The 7,645-nt window shown below is 46.1% G+C and overlaps 1 pseudogene; it reads right to left on the bottom strand.

The window, feature by feature from the left end:
• Positions 1-328: 328 nt before the first annotated feature.
• On the bottom strand, positions 329-2,134 carry LOC149856349 (18S ribosomal RNA; annotated as a pseudogene).
• Between the last annotated feature and the right edge of the window lie 5,511 nt (positions 2,135-7,645).

Raw genomic sequence — 7,645 nt, 5'->3', positions numbered from 1 at the left:
ATGCAACCTGCAGATAAAAAGAGTTTGAAATTAATGAGAGATATGTTTTCTCCTGTAGGATTTGATACTTTTTTTTCTGACAAGCAACCTGCTAACTGCAATCTATCAGTCTTCAAGAGGGGACATAGAAAGCTTTTAGAAGTTACATGGTTTTCAGACAGTATGAAGAAGTAGGGAGAGGGAGGTTGAAAAGCTCACTATCATCAACAGATGCAGGGTCTAGCAAAACTCCCCACCCCTTGAGCAGTTAGCAGGGGAAAAGCCTAGGACTGCAGGCAGTGTTGGGTTTTACACCCCTTTTCTAAAAGAGCATCCTGCAGGGGTCTGGCCATGCCCCCACACCCTCAGCTCAGCACTATGAATTAGAAGGGAAACTTTGTTACGACTTTTACTTCATCTAGATAGTCAAGTTTGACCATCTTCTCAGCGCTCCGCCAGGGCCATGACTGACCCCAGCGGGGCTGATCTGAGGACCTCACTAAACCATCCAATCAGTAGTAGTGATGGGCGGTGTGTACAAAGAGCAGTGACTTAATCAACAGGAGCTTGTGACCCGCACTTACTGGGAATTCCTCGTTCATGGGGAATAATTGTAATCCCCAATCCCCATCACAAATGGGGTTCAATGGGTTACTTGCACCTGTCAGCATAGGGTAGACACACCCTGAGCCAGTCAGTGTAGTGCGCGTGCAGCCCCGGACATCTAAGGGCATCACAGACCTGTTATTGCTCAATCTCAGGTGGCTGAATGCCACTTGTCCCTCTAAGAAGTTGGACAGCGACCACTCGAGGGTCGCATAACTAGTTAGCATGCCAGAGTCTCATTGGTTATCAGAATTAACCAGACAAATCACTCCACCAACTAAGAACGGCCATGCACCACCACCCACAATCCTTTCAATGTCCGGGTCAGGTGAGGTATCCCATGTTGAGTCAAATTAAGCCGCAGGATCCACTCCTGGTGGTGCCCTTCTGTCAATTCCTTTAAGTTTCAGCTTTGCAACCATACTCCTTCCCAGAACCCAAAGATTTTGGTTTCCCGGAAGCTGCCTGGCGGGTCATGGGAATAACGCCACTGGATCGCTAGTCAGCATCGTTTATGGTTGGAACTACGATGGTATCTGATTGTCTTTGAACCTCTGACTTTCATTCTTAATTAATGAAAACATTCTTGGCAAATGCTTTCACTTTGGTTCGTCTTGCACCGGTCCAAGAATTTCACCTCTAGCGGCACAATACGAATGCCCCCAGCCGTCCCTCTTAATCATGGCCCCAGTTCTAAAAACCAACAGAATATAACCGGAGTCCTATTCCGTTATTCCTAGCTGGAGTATTTCGGTGACCAGCCTGCTTTGAATACTCTCATTTTTTGAAAGTAAACTCTTTGGACCCCCAGGACACTCAGTTAAGAGCATCAAAAGAGCACCAAGAAGCAGAGGCTGGGACAGGCAGTAGCTTGCCTCACGGTGGACTGCCAGCTTGATCCCAAGATCCAACTGCAAGCTTTTTAATTGCAGCAACTTTAATATACGCTACTGGAGCTGGAATTACTGTGGCTGCTGGCACCAGACTTGCCCTCCAATAAATCCTCATTAAAAGATTTAAAATGTACTCATTCCAACTACAGGGCCTTGAAAGAGTCCTGTATTGTTATTTTTCATCACTACCTCCCTGGGTCAGGATTGGGCAATTTGCCCGTCTGCTGCCTTCCTTGGATGTGGTAGCCATTTCTCAGACTCCCTCTCCAGAATCGAACCCTGGTTCCCCGTTACCCGTGGTCACCATGGTAGGTACAGAAAGTACAATCAAAATTTGATAGGGCAGACATTCGAATGTATCGTCACCACCATGGGGGCGTGCAATCAGCCCGAGGTTATCTAGAGTCACCAAAGCCGCCAGGCGAGCCAGGTTGGTTTTGGTCTGATAAATGCATGCATCCCAGGAGGTCAGTGCTCATCAGCATATATGAGCTCTAGAATTACCACAGTTATCCAAGTAACGGTTGGAGCAACCAAAGGAACCATAACTGATTTAATGAGCCATTCGCAGTTTCACTGTACTGGCCATGTGTATTTAGACATTCATGGCTTAATCTTTGAGACAAGCATATGCTACTGGCAGGATCAACCAGGAAGCCATGCTCCTTGGGTGAGGGAGAGCGGGGCAAGGGGTAGCCTCACGGACAGGCGCCCACTGGCCCCCAGGCAAGGGCCAGCGACTTTCCTGCCCGCAGCCCCCCGCCCCTCGGTGGTCCCATAGGGCCCCTTCCCTGGGGCCAGGGAAGGTGCGGGGACCACAGGGCAGCAGCATGGGGAAGGACAGTGGGGAGGAAAGGGCAGGCACCGGGCCAGAGCCCAATCGCCTTCTTGCCACCTGCTTCCCCCACAGTGCCCCCCCATTCAGAGCAGGGGGCTGCAGCAGATGCCTCCACCAGCATCCGCCCACACAATGATCACTAGAGAAGACGGTGTCCACAAGAAGTGGCACTCCCTCAGCCAGGCCTGCTGACTCTCATCGGTTTCTCTCAGCATGATCAGACTGCTGGGAGGGGCTTCCAGGGTGGCTCAGGCTTGCGTGGCATGGATTCAGCCAAGCCTCCTCCTCCATGGGGCAGGGAGAAGAGTCTCGTCTCCAACGGAGAGGGTCATGTGGGTTGGGGAGGTAGCCGCTTTGCCTGAACACCAGTGGGGGGACTGCTGGCCCGCTAAGGGCCTTTCCCAACATGACCGCAGGTACCACATCGATTGGTTGGTAGAGAGAAAAAGAGAAGGGGGGGAGGTAACTCCCTCACCTGAACACTGGCGCTGGCCCGCCGGCCCATGAGGAGCCCTCCCCAAAGGTTTGCCGTATTGAGCGGCAAGCGAAGCGCAGCAGCAGCACCCAGGCCATTCCGTGGCCTGGCGGGGTTCAGGCCAGGCATGACAACCAGACTCAGACCAGGAGTTCAGGTGCCAAAGTGTCCACCATCCACCCTCTTGGCAGCGGGGAACACAACTTGGGTTTGACCCTTGGGCGCAGCACAGTTCTGCCCCAGAGGTTTCTCTTACCACCCTCCTGGAACTAAAGATGGGCATCTAGGGTCCTGAAAAACATGTCCCTGAAAATCTCCGTGAACTATTCCTGGAAGTTTTGTGGATGTGGCACCTGGCCCCGACAATGGGGCGAACCACCAAAAGTGTCCACCCTCCTGGATCGAAGGGTCGGGCAAAGCAGTCAAAAACGACCTCATACAGACTTCTGGGCCACGCCGGGGGCCCACATCAAGTGCTCGCCATGCAGCACAGCAAAATTTTCCTAAGTCCCACGTCGGACACCAGGTCAACCCAGTTCCCTGGCATGAGAAGTGCCCCTGGCCTGCCCGGCTCTGCATGAGTTCACTGGGGCAAAGCCGGAATTGTGCCTGGGCTCCTGGAACTCTCACCCAGCCTCGCCCGCTGACTTGGTCCCTGTCCAGACGTCCGGGTTCACATTCACTTGTGTGCCCCCCAGCTTCTAGCCTGAGCCACTGCAGGCGTGTGCCTGAGTTTCTGGAATGAAAAGGAAATGTCTATACACCTCCAAATCAGTTCAAACTTTTCAGATTAGACTAACCTGGAAAGAATGAATCAATTCAGGCTCAGGATTTTTGAATGTCTGTCCCTAGCCAATAGGTCTAGTTTCAGAGAAGCAGATGTGGAAATTCTTGATTTATTAACCCAGCCTCTTTCTGATAAAGATAACGTTAGGAATAAAGAAATATAACCTTTATGGTGTGTGCGGGCAACCCCTGGTGTTTATTTTCCAATTTTATCTTCCAGAGTTTATTTTTCTCAGAAAAAATATTGCAACTTCCCTTTCTTATGTTATATCACAAAGGCATATAGGCAACACTCAAAGGACATCCTGGTTTTATTGGCAATGCATACTAAGGATAATTCCTGCATCAGGCACCTTACTGCTGTCCTACTTCCAATACTGCCATTGGAAACTTGTCCCAGAACTTCTTTCAGTCATTTGCTGTGACCTACCTGATTTTCAAAACTCCTGAGTGGCTGCAGTTTCTATTGAAGCCAATGGAAGCAAAGGGACTAGCCACCCTTGAAAAATGAAGGCATAATTAGCTTGCTGGGAGTTAGCTTATTGAATACTTTCAGCTGTCTAAAAGATTTCAATTTTGCCTCCCAAAACTTCTCTCTGATCTATCTCTCTATTAAACTACCTCTTTTTAGCATGTAGTTTTGTGCAAAGCACCAGTAGGCTTGTCAGTACTGTCCTGCCATTTCTAGGTCACTGATGGCCCAGTCATTTTGTATTTGGGTGTCATCTCTCTAATGGACTCAAATCCAATTAACTACAAGGGTAGTTTTGCTGGACTATAGCCAGAATTTAAAGCTTTTCTAATAATACCTTTCTGTATGCCTGTGAGCTTTCTGCTCATAAAGGGGAAAGCTCTAGAGATGGAAATCATTTATTCATCTATAAAGCAGATGCAGCCCTTCTAAGAGCACTGCTAACTGCCTCTTACTCTGACCTACCAGTACTTTGACCCTGATTTAGACCAGTCACTTATTGGTGAGAAGGTATAATTTGATAACTTCTAACTTTTTAATCTTTGAATTTTTTTTTTAACTGGGAATGTCAAAGCATTGAAAACTTCTGTAAGAATAAGAAAACAGAATAGCACTGCAAAAGTGTAAAAGAACGTTGTTTAATAATATTAAATCCAACTTCACTCTAGTAATAGAAAAATATTAAGTCTGTGTGAAGGGGGAGAGTGATTTGATGCTGCTGAATCTTCGATTTACCAAATCTCTGAATCAGCCAGGCCCATCTACTACCCACTCTCCCAGCCCTGCAATGGCTGCCCTCCTTGTCCCAGCTCCCAGCACTTCGAAAAAAACCACCTGACTCACCAGGTGCTGCCAGGTGGAGGGGTAATCCCTGCTGCTACTCACTGCCCCATGCCGTATGCAGGGCTCTGCATGAACTCCCCAACTCCCCCACCAGTGCCTGAGGCCCTCCCATGTCTGCCCCATCTGCCCCAGCTCCAGTCCTTTAAGGAAAAAAAAAATATAAGAAAAACCCGACTTACCATTCCTGCTGGTGGGGGGGGGGCAATCCTGACTGACCCCACTGTCCCCCTGCCATGTGGGGGGCCTCTCCATGAGCCCCCAGAAACCCTAAGGCCACTGCAGAAACAGTAAGTCCCAGGGGTTTTTTAGGTTTTTTTTTTCCTTAAAGGGCCAGAGCTGGGGTAGCTGGGGCAGCCATTGGAGAGAGTGGGGGAGATCAGGGGCTCCCTGACAAAGCTCTCCATGCAGTGTGGGGCAACGGGGGACAGTGGGGATACCCCCCACCTGGCAGCACCTGCTGAATGGGACTTTTTTTTAAAGAACTAGGAGCTGGGGCAGGCAGGGAAGCCATGGGGGGTGGGGAGCCTGGGGGAGCGGGCATGGGGGGGCTGGGGGAGCAGGCAGAGGATGGGTGCTGGCAGGGGTCCTCACATGGTCCTCTCCCTCCTCCTCAAGTCTCCCCTCCCCTGCCCCTACTTACCAGCTCCTAGTCTGACTGAAGCTCCCTGCTGCAGCCACCATGGACTATCCAAATCATCAAAGCTCTCCAAATCTTTTCCAAAGATTCAGAGAACTCTGAATCAATTCAGACTTTTTAATTGGTCCCTTTGTTCAGTTCGGACCACTGAATCAGGCTGAATCTCCTCTAAATCAAATCAGCACCCTACTCTTCACACAGCCCTAAAAAATATGTCTTGATTCATCCAGAGAATTCCAAAGGCCAGAATCTCTGATCTCCTAAGGCCATTTTGTGCCACACACCTGTGTAAGGTAGCCTTAATAGCGCTCTGCACAAGATAATTCTGAGCAGGTGGATATCTGGAGGAGGCAATTGCTGAGCCAGCTACCCCCCACACCTGTGGAATATGAGGAAGGAAAGGGAACAACATCAGCTTTATAGGGGTGGTGACTTGCATTAAAGAGGGAGATAGGAGAGAAGACTACTTCATATGATTTTCTGTTGTCATAATTTTCTTAGAGAGCTAGTAGAACTATTTTCAATACATCTGCATGTGTGGAAACAAGCTGTTTCACAAAAGCCAGAATATATCACTAAAGCCAGGGGAAATATCAATTTTGATGAAGTTTTCAAGAGTAAAGTTTCTGAGATATTGGGTAGACTAGGTAGGGAGGAATTAGGGAAAAAAATCTAAGCTTTCTTGCATTTAAACATTTTTGGAAGTTCTTGATAATACTCCAAGGAAGAATGAAATTAATTTTCAAAACTTTGAAAGGCCAATAGGACAAAATGAAATTTTCATCCTCTGTTACTTTGTACAGTGAACCTTTCTGTTTTGGTATGTTAGCATTCATCTTTTGTGGCTCTGAATTGTGAAACCTCAACTAATTCCCTGCATCCTTTTTCCAGTTTGTCTAAATCAACCTTCAAATACATACCTCTAGTTTTCCATTTTCTGAGGTAACTATAGGTTCTAAGGCAAGAACAGGTTCCTGTGGTCACTTACCTGGACCTCAGTCTCAGACCACTTACCTAAAGAATGGTAGAACCCACAAGGAAGGCTTCTCAAAATGCTTGTGAAGAAGGCTAAAGAGGTTTTATAGTAGGCTAAGGAGTTAATGAATGTGACGTATAGTATAATAAAAAACTGGAAAAGATTTTTTCTTTTTGTTTCAGCTGAAGAGGTTAAAATATGTGATATTTTCTGGTTTATTTCATGAATAAAACTGAAGTCAAAAGCTACCCTTCTTTTCCAAAATAATTGCCTAACAACCTCCTGAATGTTTGCTACATAGATAAACAGTTTGCTAATTTGTCATAGTAAACACTGGAATATTTCTTATTACAGCTCAGTTTTTATATACATCCACATCTTTTCATATTTCCCAACAGTAGGTGACTGATTCCTCCTAACAGGATGTTACAATTGTACTAACTTTTTTGGGAATGATCTTAAAACAACAGTTGCTATTTTTTACCTTTAATATACAAAATATACATAGACACAATGGGTTTCTTTTTTACTTCCCTTCCCCTTGTATCATCTCACCTATACTAGCTGAAACGAAGAAGTTAGAACAGGAGGGTAATATTCTCTTTCTATCTACCCTGACTTTTGGGTGAGGCAGCTTTGCATTAACAGGAAAAGCAAAAGGACTTAAACACAAAGTAGAATTGGGACTTATTTCAGTATTATGAACAGCTGCAGTAGAAAGCAAATAACATTATATTGAAATTGAAATGCAATGATGATTGCATATTATTTAACTTATTTTCAAGCCTCTTTTTTCTATAGTATACTCGGTTTTTAATAGGATCCTCTTCTTTTCTCAGGGTAGCAGAGATAATTCATGGATATGCAATGTGCCTTTTATAATCATTCTGACATTATAAAAGGGACATTCTTTCTGAACTGCATTCAGTTTGATTTATTAAGAATATGAGATATGAAGTGACTGTCTTTTTCTGGCAAAATAACTGCTGCACTGATACAGAGGCACAAGTCTCATAGCAATGAAATAAAAATCAACACTTCTTTTCAGCCAATGTAATCTATGTGTGCCTCTTGAGTAAAGATTGATGAATATGAAGAAAAAATGTTTCTGAACATTTTGGGGACTACTAACTAAAATTT

Source organism: Crocodylus siamensis, chromosome 10, assembly GCF_052110815.1.
Source record: "Crocodylus siamensis isolate JL-2025a chromosome 10, ASM5211081v1, whole genome shotgun sequence".
Lineage (NCBI taxonomy): Eukaryota > Metazoa > Chordata > Crocodylia > Crocodylidae > Crocodylus > Crocodylus siamensis.
Note: the sequence above shows the minus strand (reverse complement) of the source record. Positions and strands in the feature narration are given on the sequence as shown.